Source organism: Cheilinus undulatus, linkage group 1 (assembly GCF_018320785.1).
Source record: "Cheilinus undulatus linkage group 1, ASM1832078v1, whole genome shotgun sequence".
NCBI lineage: Eukaryota > Metazoa > Chordata > Actinopteri > Labriformes > Labridae > Cheilinus > Cheilinus undulatus.
This window is the reverse complement of record NC_054865.1, coordinates 33,174,261-33,186,006: the sequence shown is the minus strand read 5'-3', so window position 1 is coordinate 33,186,006 and position 11,746 is coordinate 33,174,261.

The window sequence follows — 11,746 nt, the reverse complement described above, 5'->3', positions numbered from 1 at the left end:
TGAACAAACTTCATAATGATAACTACTATTTTTAAAAAATAAAAACCTCAAAATGCACTTTTCCACATGTTCCACATTATTAAGCAGACCACAGGTTTCAGCAATATGGAAAAGAAAAAGGATCTCTCTGCTGCTGAAAAGTGTCAAATAGTGTAATGCCTTGGACAAGGAATGAAAACATTCGATGTTTCAGGAAAAATCAAGCATGATCATCGTACTGTGAAGAAATTTGTGGCTGATTCAGAGCACAGACGGGTTTGTGCAGATAAAGACATAATGAGGAAAGTTTCTGACGGACAAATACATCAGATTAAGAGAGCAGATGCTAAAATGCCATTACAAAGCAGCAAACAGGTATTTGAAGCTGCTGGTGCCTCTGGAGTCCCACCAACCTCAAGGTGTAGGATCCTCCAGAGGCTTGCAGTCATGCATAAACCTACTATTCAGCACCCCTTACCAATGCTCACAAGCAGAAATGGTTGCAGTGGGCCCAGAAATACATGAAGACTCATTTTCAAATAGTCTTTTTGACTGATGAGTGCCGTGCAACCCTGGATGGTCCAGATGGAGGAGTGGTGGATGGTTGGTGGATGGCCACCATGTCCCAATTCTAGCAGAAACTCTCCAAAAACTCACAAGTTCAATGGATGCAAGAATAGTGAAGGTGATATCAAAGAAGGGCTCCTATGTTAACATGGAACTTGTCCTGTTAAGATGTTTTTGATTGAAATAACTTTGATTTCAGTAAACATGACCCCCTGATGCTGCAGTTTCTACAAATGACCATTTTCAGTTCTTTAAAACCTATAAAATGTTTTAAAAAGCTGTTGTGTTTAATAATGTGGAACAGTGCATTTTGAGGTTTTATTTTTTTTAAATAATTTTTGTCCTTATGAAGTTTGTTCAAAAACATTTGAATTATGCTCTAATGGCTGATGACTTGAAAAATATTCTGTCATTTGCATTAATATTTAGGAAAATCAGAGAAAAAAAATCATTTGCATAATAATGTGGAACCCGGTGTAAGTACCCGGAAATAAGTACTTTCAGAAACTCATAAGTTTCCTGGAAAGGTTCACAGGGATTTTTTTCATATCTTAGATAAATTGATAATGAACGCTCCTGAATAATCCTGAAAAAATTCTGTCAATAACCTTTTTTGATTCCTTTCTGCTGCCAAAAACTTTACCTTAAAAAACAAAACAAAACAAAACAAAACAAAAAAAACAAAAACAAAAAAACCCCAAAACAACAGAAAAAGAATTGATAGATTTTTTGACCATTTTTGTTCCTGGTACGTATTTGTGAGCCACTGGAAACAGCTCCAAGGCCCAGGTTTGGATCCTGAGCCATCAGTTGAGAACCACTGACACTGCTCCTTCATGTCTCATACTCATAGACAGCTGAGTGGACAAGTCAAGAGTGATCTACAACTTGACTTTAAGGCATATTTCTATGTTTTGGGTTGTATGAGGTACTTGAAGATAGGAGTTGCATTAGCTTCCAGTGATTTCAGTGAGTGTTGCCTCTTTGTATAGGACAGTGCACTAAGGGAAGTTTATAGCACCACAAAGAGGCATAGCAGCCCTGTGTAATTTGACAAGTTTGAGGTTAAAGTGGGCCAAAAACATTGCTGGCTAGATTGTACACTATATCAAACATTTTTGAAGCATTTTATTTTTCACACAGGAAGCATCTGTGTTTCACAGTATTATAGAGCTTCTGCTATCGGTTACATGTACTTCTACCTCAGCGAATCTGATCAGCTGTTTGGGTCTGCCAGAGGTGGGGGGGGCTTTGTCTGTTTTGAGGCTGTCAAAATTAGATGCAATCGTACTAATTAAACTCATGATAAAACACCTATGAATAGTTCTTGAAAAGGTCTTCTGATAAGAAAACCTTTATGTGGGACTATTTTATATAGATTTGAACAATGAAAACTTTTGAATTTAATGTTAATTTTGTATGTCCATGTATCACCTTGTGTTTTGGGCATCCTGGGTGTCCTCAGCTCCTCTACAATACAAGTAAGGGGGCTCATAGGAAAAAAAAGGTTGGGAACCACTGGTTTATACCCCTCTTGCTGCTGTAAATTTGGAATTTCTCCTTGTGGGTGACTGATGAAGGAATATCTTATCTTATCTTACCTCTTCTGGTCAGGGTTGGTTTCTCCAATTTGGCCTCAGAAAGTTAAAGAAGGTCTGTAAAACTCCAGGATTCAGTGAGTCAGGGAATTCTGGATGGAGAGTAATGCAGGCTGCAGGCGTCTGAGGTGTCTCTACTCAATTAGAAATGTGCTGAAGAAGTGTAACTAAGTCCTACTAGACACAGCAGCAGCACTCGTGGACATTCGCTCACTAGCAGGTAATTTGGGATTCCTCCTGCAGTCTCTACTAAAGAATAAAATGTGAGTTCTGCACTTTTGGAAATTATAAAGCCATTATATTTTTTGGCTGTACATAAAAAATGTATCTATATTTTCATAAATCATATAGCGTTAATTCAGGCAGGTCATGGAGTAAAGCACTGCCATATATTTAAGATCAGCTGATCTCATGCTAGCCCTCATCAGCTGACAGCCAGCTGATTTACTCGAAGCATGCTATTAGCTAATTGCATTAAAGCTGCCATATGTAAACTGCTCTAGTCTGGCTATGCTTTGCTGCTCCTTCTGCAAGTTGCTTTTTGCAACACTCCTCCACCCCAGCTCCTCCTCTGTGCTTTATATGACTTAATCAGAGTCATCCTGTTGTCACTGATGCCTGCTCTGCTAGGATTTTGCTGCTTCTCTCCCTGCTTTAGGCTTTCATTGCAGGCACAGGGAGAGCAGGGTCGAGTGCTGTTCCTGTTTGATGCTTTCTACAAAGTTTTGTGCAAGGGCATGGGGATCCCAGAACAGCCACACCACCGAATATATAAGTAACAGCAATAAGATAACATTTATAACTGCTAATAAAGAGAAAAATATGTAAACACAAATCATGTGTGTTTCTTTTTTTTGTTTGTTTTTTTTTTAATTTTGGCAGATACATTCTTGCATATTGTCTCACATAATTACAGCTGTACTACTGTTAAATCCACACCACATTTTTTGAGACATTCCATTCTCCAGTTATCCAAATGTTGCCCTTCCAAAGTATTTTTTTTTAAACATTTTTTTAAACAATGTAGCATAGTTAACTATATATAGTCGAGCATGGGAAGCTCTTCAGTCCATGGTTCACCAGAAATCTATGGTAAGGAAAACGACCACCTATACATATATACACATACACGTATATCTGCATATATTCCTACTCCACATACATATCCACATACATGCGTATATAAGACATGATCAAACAGAAACTTACATACACATGGTGACTTTTTGATGTCCATATCTACATTTCATATTGTGTCAAGCATCTAAATCCTTTATTGCGTCAACTTCACTTCAAACATATTGTTGAGTTAATTAAAATCTGATCTAATTGGTTTGATATATTCAGTCCACTTTGACCAAATCAGGTAAAATTTTTCTTTTTGGATCCTGAGGAGAAATAACAGTCGCTCCATAATATAAATTTCATGTACTATTTCTATCCACTCTTCAATAGCTGGTGGGTCTGATTTTAGCCACCATCTCGTGACAGCCTTTTTATCATGTGTGTTTCTTGACAAAGTGGTCCTGACTGAAGAGTGTTTCAAATCAAATAAAGTATTGATAGTGAATTAATATGCGCATTCAGCATTTATATTAATAAAAGAATTTGTCTGATTGAATTATTACAAATAAATGAAATGCCTCGACTGAAGGTAAAGACTACAATGTAAGGACTTTTTATGGACTTAAACTGAACAAAAATGCTTCAGAGTTTTCATTGACTCAAACTAGACTAAAACTATGAAGTTAAAATGCATTAGATGTGACAAAAATGAAAAAAATAATAATCTAAGGCCTAAGACTAAATGTAAAAAAGGCCAAAATCAACACTGAGACTGAACCATTATTTTACATTGCAAAAAAACAGAACTACACAATAAAGTAAATGTAGTTAAAATAGAAGATAAGACAGGCACCCTATAGATAATGGGGGGTAAAGGAGAAGACTGATATCATGTATGAGTCCTACTTTGTTTTTAACCAGAGATAAACATTTTGCTTCAGTGACCAAGTAGTCAAAAATCCAGTAAAGGAAATGTACTTCTGTACATTAATGAACAGACAAAAAAACTTTATTTTAAAGAGAATGGTTAAGATATCAAACCTGGTTTTTGTGTTGCATTTACGTTGCATAAAATAGCTGTGAAATTATTCACTGTAAATACAGTTCATTGGTTTCTCCCTGAGTCTTTGCTTGAAGACACATCAATAGTGCTGCTCAGCCCGCTGAAATGAATCGACTCAATAAAAGGGATTGCCTGGATGGTGGGAGGGGGGCAGGGGGCACAAATCAGGCCTCGGGGACACTTGTTGTTGATATTTGATAAGCACACATACACACATAGACGCACATACTCTAATTTCAACATGTCCCAGCCCTGTGAGGGTATGTTTGTTCAGGTATGTATGCTGCTCTTTTATATGTGCATGTGGGGGAGCTTTCTGTGCTTCAGTGCATTTCTTTATAGAATGCTGTCAACACACAATGATTCATCACTGCTCTGAGCTCCAGAGCTCAGGCATCTTTTCTCTCTGTGTGTGTGATCCATGTTTGTCTGCACGGATTCATATCTCTCTTCTGAAAAACACAGATGATGAAGGGCGGACGCAGGACAGGATGGGACATGAGCCTATGATGGAAAACTTTACCTGTGATGAAGAAGTTTCTGGAGACGAGAATTCATATCAACACAGCAGACACGAACTGTATAAACTGTATACATTCTCTGTCTTGAGATTGTGTATTTATATCGAAGATCTTTATTCCCTTGAAAAACAAACCAGACTGGAAATCAGTGATGTGGCTAATAGAAATCACTGATGTGTTGCTTTTGAAAGACAGGCTATAATCAAGGTTTCTTCCTGGCCTCAGAGTGACCTTTTGACTTACATGAACAAGTGCATTCATATCATTGTGTTACCTGGCTTCAAAAGAGCCTCATTCTTTAGATGCACTGTAAAGCTGCCTATGACATTTACAACATCACTCTGGTAAATTAAAAGCATCACAGCTGGGGCAGATCTAGCTTTGTCCGATATGCACTGGTAAAACTTTACATCTTTAGATATCTTAATTCTGCTGCTGGCTTACTGTATGAACATTAGAAATATCACTGTTGTCAATTTATGGCCTCATTCTAGGTGAGAAAATAATGTTAATTGTTAAAGACTAAACTACAGCCAGCTAGCAAAGCTGAGCATTAAGACAGCTAATGTGGAGTAGCATTATGTATGAACATCTAGGGCTGAAACCAAATATATCCTGTTATCACCAGAATTTCACCAGACGACTCTGTGACCAACAACAAAACCACAACATGCCGTTCTTGCCAAGCTAAGTCCGGTCAAAAAGGAATAGTATTCTAATTTCTAAATATACAGTGCCTATAAAAAAGTATTCAACCCCTTGGATGTTTTACCCTTTTATTGGTTTTATTAATAAATAAAGGTCAATATTATTAAAACCCTCTTTAATGTTAACGTGAAAACATATTTCTATAAAGAAACTTTAATTAAACAATAAAATGGACACTAAAATGTAATTCTTCTGTGCAAAACTGCTCAAGCTCTGTTAGGTTGCACAGGAATCAGTTCCAGCCACAAATTCTCTATTAGATTGAGGTCTAAGCTTTGACTCGGCCACTCCAGAACATTCACCTTGTTGTCTCAAAACCATTTCTGTGTAGTTTTCACTGTATTCTGTGTAGTTTTCACAATGACCTGTTTTCACAGGTCATTGTCTTACTGGAAAATAAATCTTCTCCCAAGCCATAGTTCTTTTGAAGAATGAAGACTGTCCACCAAGATTTTCCTATATTTTGCCACATTCCTTTTTCTTTTTACCTTTACAAGCCTTCCTGGGCCAGCTGCTCAGAAGCATCCCCACAGCATGATGCTGCCACCATTGTGCTTCATGGTGGGGATGGTGTGTTTATGTTTAGTGTCTGCCATACATAGCGTCTTGTCTGATGGCCAGAAAGCACCATTTTACTCTAATCAGACCAAAGAAATTTCTTCTACCTGACAATGGAGACTCCCACATGCCTTTAGCGAACATTAGTTGAAATGTAATCAGAGTTTTCTTCAACAATGGCATTCTTTTTGCCACTCACCCATAAAGCTTTGATTGGTGATGAACGTGTGCAGAGTCTCTCCGATGTCAGCTAGCGAAACTTCTAACTCTTTCAGAGTAGTCAAAGGTGTCTTGGTGGACTCTTTCACCAGTCTCCTTGCAAACTCAGGTTGTGAGGACGGCCTGACATAGGCAGATCTACACATGTGCCATATTCCTTCCATTTCCTGATGATAGATTTAACTGAACTCTAGGGGATGTTCCATGCCTTTGAATTATTTTTGTATCCATCCTGTGAGTTATACTTTTCAACAACCTTTTCTCTGAGTTGCTTGGCGTGTTCTTTTGTCTTCATGGTAAAATGGTGGCCAGGAACACTGGTTAACCAGTGACTGGACTGTGAGTGGACCTTCCAGATACAGGTGTCTTATACCACAATTACTAGAGACACATTCACTGCACTCAGGTGACCTCAATTTCACTAATTGTGAGAGTACTAGCACCAGTTGACTGGACCGCTTTTGAATTAAATCAATCACTATAAAGGGGGTGAATATTTTTACAGTCACTTATTTTGTTTAATTGACATTACTTTGTAGAAATCTGTTTTAATTTAACATTGAAGAGTTTTTTTTTTGTCAAAAAGCCAAATTATACTGACCAAGATCAATTATAAAATCAATGCATCAGAGCATCTTGGCTAACTTAATCATTATTTGACACTTTCTTCTTATCGTTTACATGGATCTATGAGGTGTCTGCTTTTAGCCTCACAGTGGGGCTCAGTGTTACATCATGTGAACAAATAATCACTTCTTGTCTCAGGTGACATTATTACTCGTGGCGGGGTTGTTTTTGTGGTTGAAATATGTGCTCAGCATCTTAATTGTTCCCATCGGAGCAGCATGCAGAGAGATACTATTCTCCTTCCAACATTCAACAAACTCTTACAATTTTATCATGTCAAACTGGCAGCTGATTTCACATGCCTAATCTGTAAAATGCTAGCCTATATGGTGATGTTTGGATCTCACTGCACATGAGTCTGGCTGAGTTATCGCAGCAGGATGCTGCAGTGTGATGTTAGCTCAGCTGCTTTTACTGTATCTGATTTTCTACATATTATTTGCCTGTCGTATGGCATGCAGTAAATGATGATGCTGTTTTTTTTTCATTGTGTGGTGTTTATCTGTTCCAGTGTTCTGCAGAAAAATAATCACAGCATAATCTGCGAAATAGACTAAAAATTGGATTCAGCTTTATCTGTTTTCAGCCTTTCCAATAGTTTCTATCTGTGATGTTCACACCACAGTCCACATTGTGCCTCTGATAAAAATGACTGATTACTGCGATGAGGCTTCCTGTCACTCTAATTTACACAAACCACACACTCCCACTCCGACTTCTGCTCAAGCGTGTTTAACCCAGAGCAAGCACCTCTGCATGGCAGTCAAACCCAGAAAGCCTAATCTAACATACACGCACCCTTCCACAATAATCACTCTGATATTCATCCGTACCAACAGTATGCACATTTTGGTTGTTATTGCTCCCCAGAGCGTGTGATTCTGCGGTTTTGGATGTGTGTCGTCTCTGCTGCATCACTTCAGTGAGCGGGGCTTTAGTGTAATTTAGTATCTGAGCGACTCGGCTGATGTGTTATTGGCTGCACGGTGAGGAGTAAAGGTTTGTAGAGTTAATGATGACAGGTGGGTGAGACAAACGCCCACATGGGTCACTGCACAAAGGCCTGACTGTACGGCCTTCTGTTTGTGTATCCTGATCATCAGTGGTGGGAAGATGCGGTGCAGTTATGTTGTAAGTGCAATAATCCGTGTGCAAAAACCCCATTGCTAGATGTCTGCAGTTTATGTAGTGAGTGGAAGTGCAGGACGTAAGCAGCATTTATGGTTTCTTCATCTCAGTTGTAAAATTCAGCTTTCCTCTCACTCACTGCATCTGGGTCAATATTTGTCAATGGTAGTGGAAATAAATGACCACACTGCATTTGATGGATTCCTTTGCACCACTTTACAGCTTCTTTACCTCAGATGGTGCTGCCCTGTGTCTTCCATAAGCTTAATTCTCCCTCCTGTCAGTTCATCAGGGCATCTTGTGATTGTTGCTGTGAGTTTTCCGCTGGCTTCTCCTCAATTTTCTGCTCTCTGACCCAGGAACACACTGCTTCATATATCAAATACACAATCCTGCAAAGATTTCTCCTGATATTTGGAAGGCTGTGCCCATTTGAAAACCCAGTCATGGATATCATTTTACAAATAGAAAGGGATAGAAAAATGCTTTATTTTCTGCTTTTTAGATGAAACAGGTGGAAATTTGTCTTTGGCATGTGCACAAATATTAATCTATCATAAAGGATGGATTTGACAGATTCCATGTCCGTCATCAGGCAGAAATAGTTGATGTGAAATGTTTGTGCCCAGTCTGAGAATTGACAGACAATTAGTTGCATTTGAGGAGTACAATACAGTAGCTACAGGCATGGTTATGTTGTACTGCAGGCTAGTAAGCAATGGCTGTCAGTGAGGTGCTTAGCTCAGATGTAGTTATGGTGGCAGTTCTTATCAAACAGGACACAACTTCTTTATTTAGAGAAGAGCAGTGTTCCATCATCTCTGAAACTAAGCCAGAACAAACACACTGAGTACAGAGAGGAACAACTTCTACACATGCAGACTCAGCCACAAGAGGAGAGAAACTACAGTGAAAACCGGAGAGCAGGTTACCTGGTGGTGTACGTGTGTAAACTATGAACACAGGAAGCTGCTGCTGTCACAAATACGACTTCATAATGCTTCTTCTGGACCTTTTTGATCAAGAATAGCAGCTCACAGATTCCTGCAGCCTGCATCACTCCCCATCTAGAGTTCCCTGCCTTACTGAACGCCAGTGTTTCACGAAACTTCAACTTTCTGGAGATAAACTGGAAAAACCTTCCCCAACCAGAAAAGCTGAAAGGAAATTTATCATCCAATTATGGTTATGGCTGTTGCTTTATTCTTCTAATGGCTGATATCTAGACAAGCTACAGTCGGCAAAACATATTTACTTTGCAAAAATAATGTGCCATCTGTAGAAGTGGAAAACTGTGCTGACATTACTAGTTTTAGTGTAGTTTGTTAGATGAAGCCTGCAGACTCGTACTCCTTTGCTGAAGCAGAAGAGTGCTTAGCTGGTGGCCAAAGCTTACCCTGAAAAATAGTGCCAAACACAGAGGCTTTCTGGGTGAAAAATGAAATGATTACAAATTTTTAATAGAGTGTACATTTGAGCCAATGTTGTTTTTTGGCCCATTTTTACCTAAGGCTTGGTAAATTATGCAGAGATAGTGTAGCCATCTGATATGCTGTATAGCCTAGCTTCCCTACTAGAGTGACCGGCGTGGCAATGCTTACTGAAATCGCAGGAGGCTAATGCCACTACTGTTGCAAAGTACCTCATATGACCCAACTTTAAAAGTACAGAAAAATCTCTAAATAGCCTCCTTCCTTTCCCTCTGAAGGATCGCTTAAAAAAAAAAAAAAAAAGAGTCATAACATATTATCATGTGTCAAAACAAGTAAGGCTAGTTGTGGATGTGTAGCTCACCTTGACCAGTGTGACAACAAAGCTGTTAAATGACTGTACGAGGTGCTTTCTATGTATGTTAACTGTAGAATAAATTATGTAGTAACACTGACAGCTTATGCTTTGATAAATGTACCTGTTGTGGTTAATGATACAAGTTAAAGCCAGTATAAATAAGAGCATTTGGCCAACAGGCGTATTTAACTGAACTGAAAGCTAGCAGGAGACTCACTACAGTTCTGTTACCATCCCCCCTTCAAACACTGACCTCTTACACTATAACCTCTTGTTTTTATTCACGTGTCTAATCTCTGTGGCAGCCTTGCCCTGTCAGGTGAAGATAATTTGCCAGGTGGGTTGTCTTGTTGGTTCGCGTGCTGCTGGTTGATCAGGAATCAGTATGAGGCACAAACAGAATCAACCAGGACTTCATGCTGGGGGGACAGTCTGCAGCACGCAAACATGAGTGACAGCTGCTGTCCTGTTGCACACATGCAGATGACTGTATCCTAGCTGTGTGGTTGTATAATATGTAGTTATGTATGTAAATTTGACACACTTTGGCCCACAGTTTTCCCTCAACACACGCCAAATATCTCAACATAGAAACACAAAGAATATCAGTGAAACCGTAAGGTGTCAGATTTAGTTTAGTTAGGCACTGAAATAGCAAGGTTAATTTATTCATAACAATTCTACTGAAACATTAAACCATTAAATTGACAAAAATGTAAACACATTCATATTTTTTCCATACCACATGTTCTAAAAGGGTGCAATTATTGTTTTGGTTTTTTTAGGTATTGAAGGTGTTATAAGGAGGTAAGGCTTTTAAAATAACTTTTCATTTCATAGCAGGCGTGTTCAGGAGAAATGAATCCATCAGTACTTGTATAAAATGCAAGCGGTACAGCCGTCAGACTTTGAGGGGAAAAAAACACGTGTTTTTGCCTGCTAACTCACACTGAGGCAGATACGATGACGTCATTAACAAGCGTTATTGCGATTGGTCGGTAGAGTCCAAATCTCTACCATATGCCAAATTTATATCATTTATACCGTCTAGTGCATATACCCTGCACCCCTAATGCTGTTCATACCAGAGTGGCCAACCCAAACACATTGAATCGTACTTCGGAGCAATTGCTCCCTCTCTACTCAATCAGAGCAGTTCCACTGCCTGCGCTGCAGTCCGGCACTGGAGCATGCCTGAAGCGCCACTCTGCTGCGCTTCGCTGGAGATACGCTGCAGGTCTATTTTCCAAGAGTACCTTGATGCAGGCAAGATGGCTGACATACATCCAATTCTTCCCGAAGTCTCAACCGGAAGTCCGTACGTCTAAGGTTAGGCTTAGGCATTAAAACCCAAGTGGTTAGGTTCACGGTAAGGCAGTGGGGGAGGTGATATATTTGAGATCCAGTACCAAGGGTTAGGCTTAGGCGCTAGCAGCTGAGTCTAACAAAAAGAAGAAACTTCCGCCTGGGACTTCCGGCATGGATTGGATGTATCACGACGCCCATGTCGGCCATCTTGACTGCAGTTGGGTCCCTCTCCTATTTTCAGTGCTGGAAACTACCAAACTGTGTCAATTCCCATTGTTTAGAAAAGTCCAAACAGGAAGTCAAAAGCGTAGAATATCCGGTACTTTAAAAATAAGACACAATGCATGGACTCCTGATCGTAAGTCATCACTATATCAACATTACGTCTCATCCTGCAGCGAGAGCAAAGGGTCACCGGGAGGTCAGTGGGTCACAGAGCTACAGTGGCACCGCTGATAAGGAAACCTTTTGAGGAAATTTAGCCAAAAAATGTACATAAAACCACACATCCTTTATTCAACAGTAAACCTTTAACTTCTTAATTTACTCACTCATGGCGTAAGCAATAATATCATGGCTTCATACCGGAATAGATGATAAATTAACCCCAAAAAGGT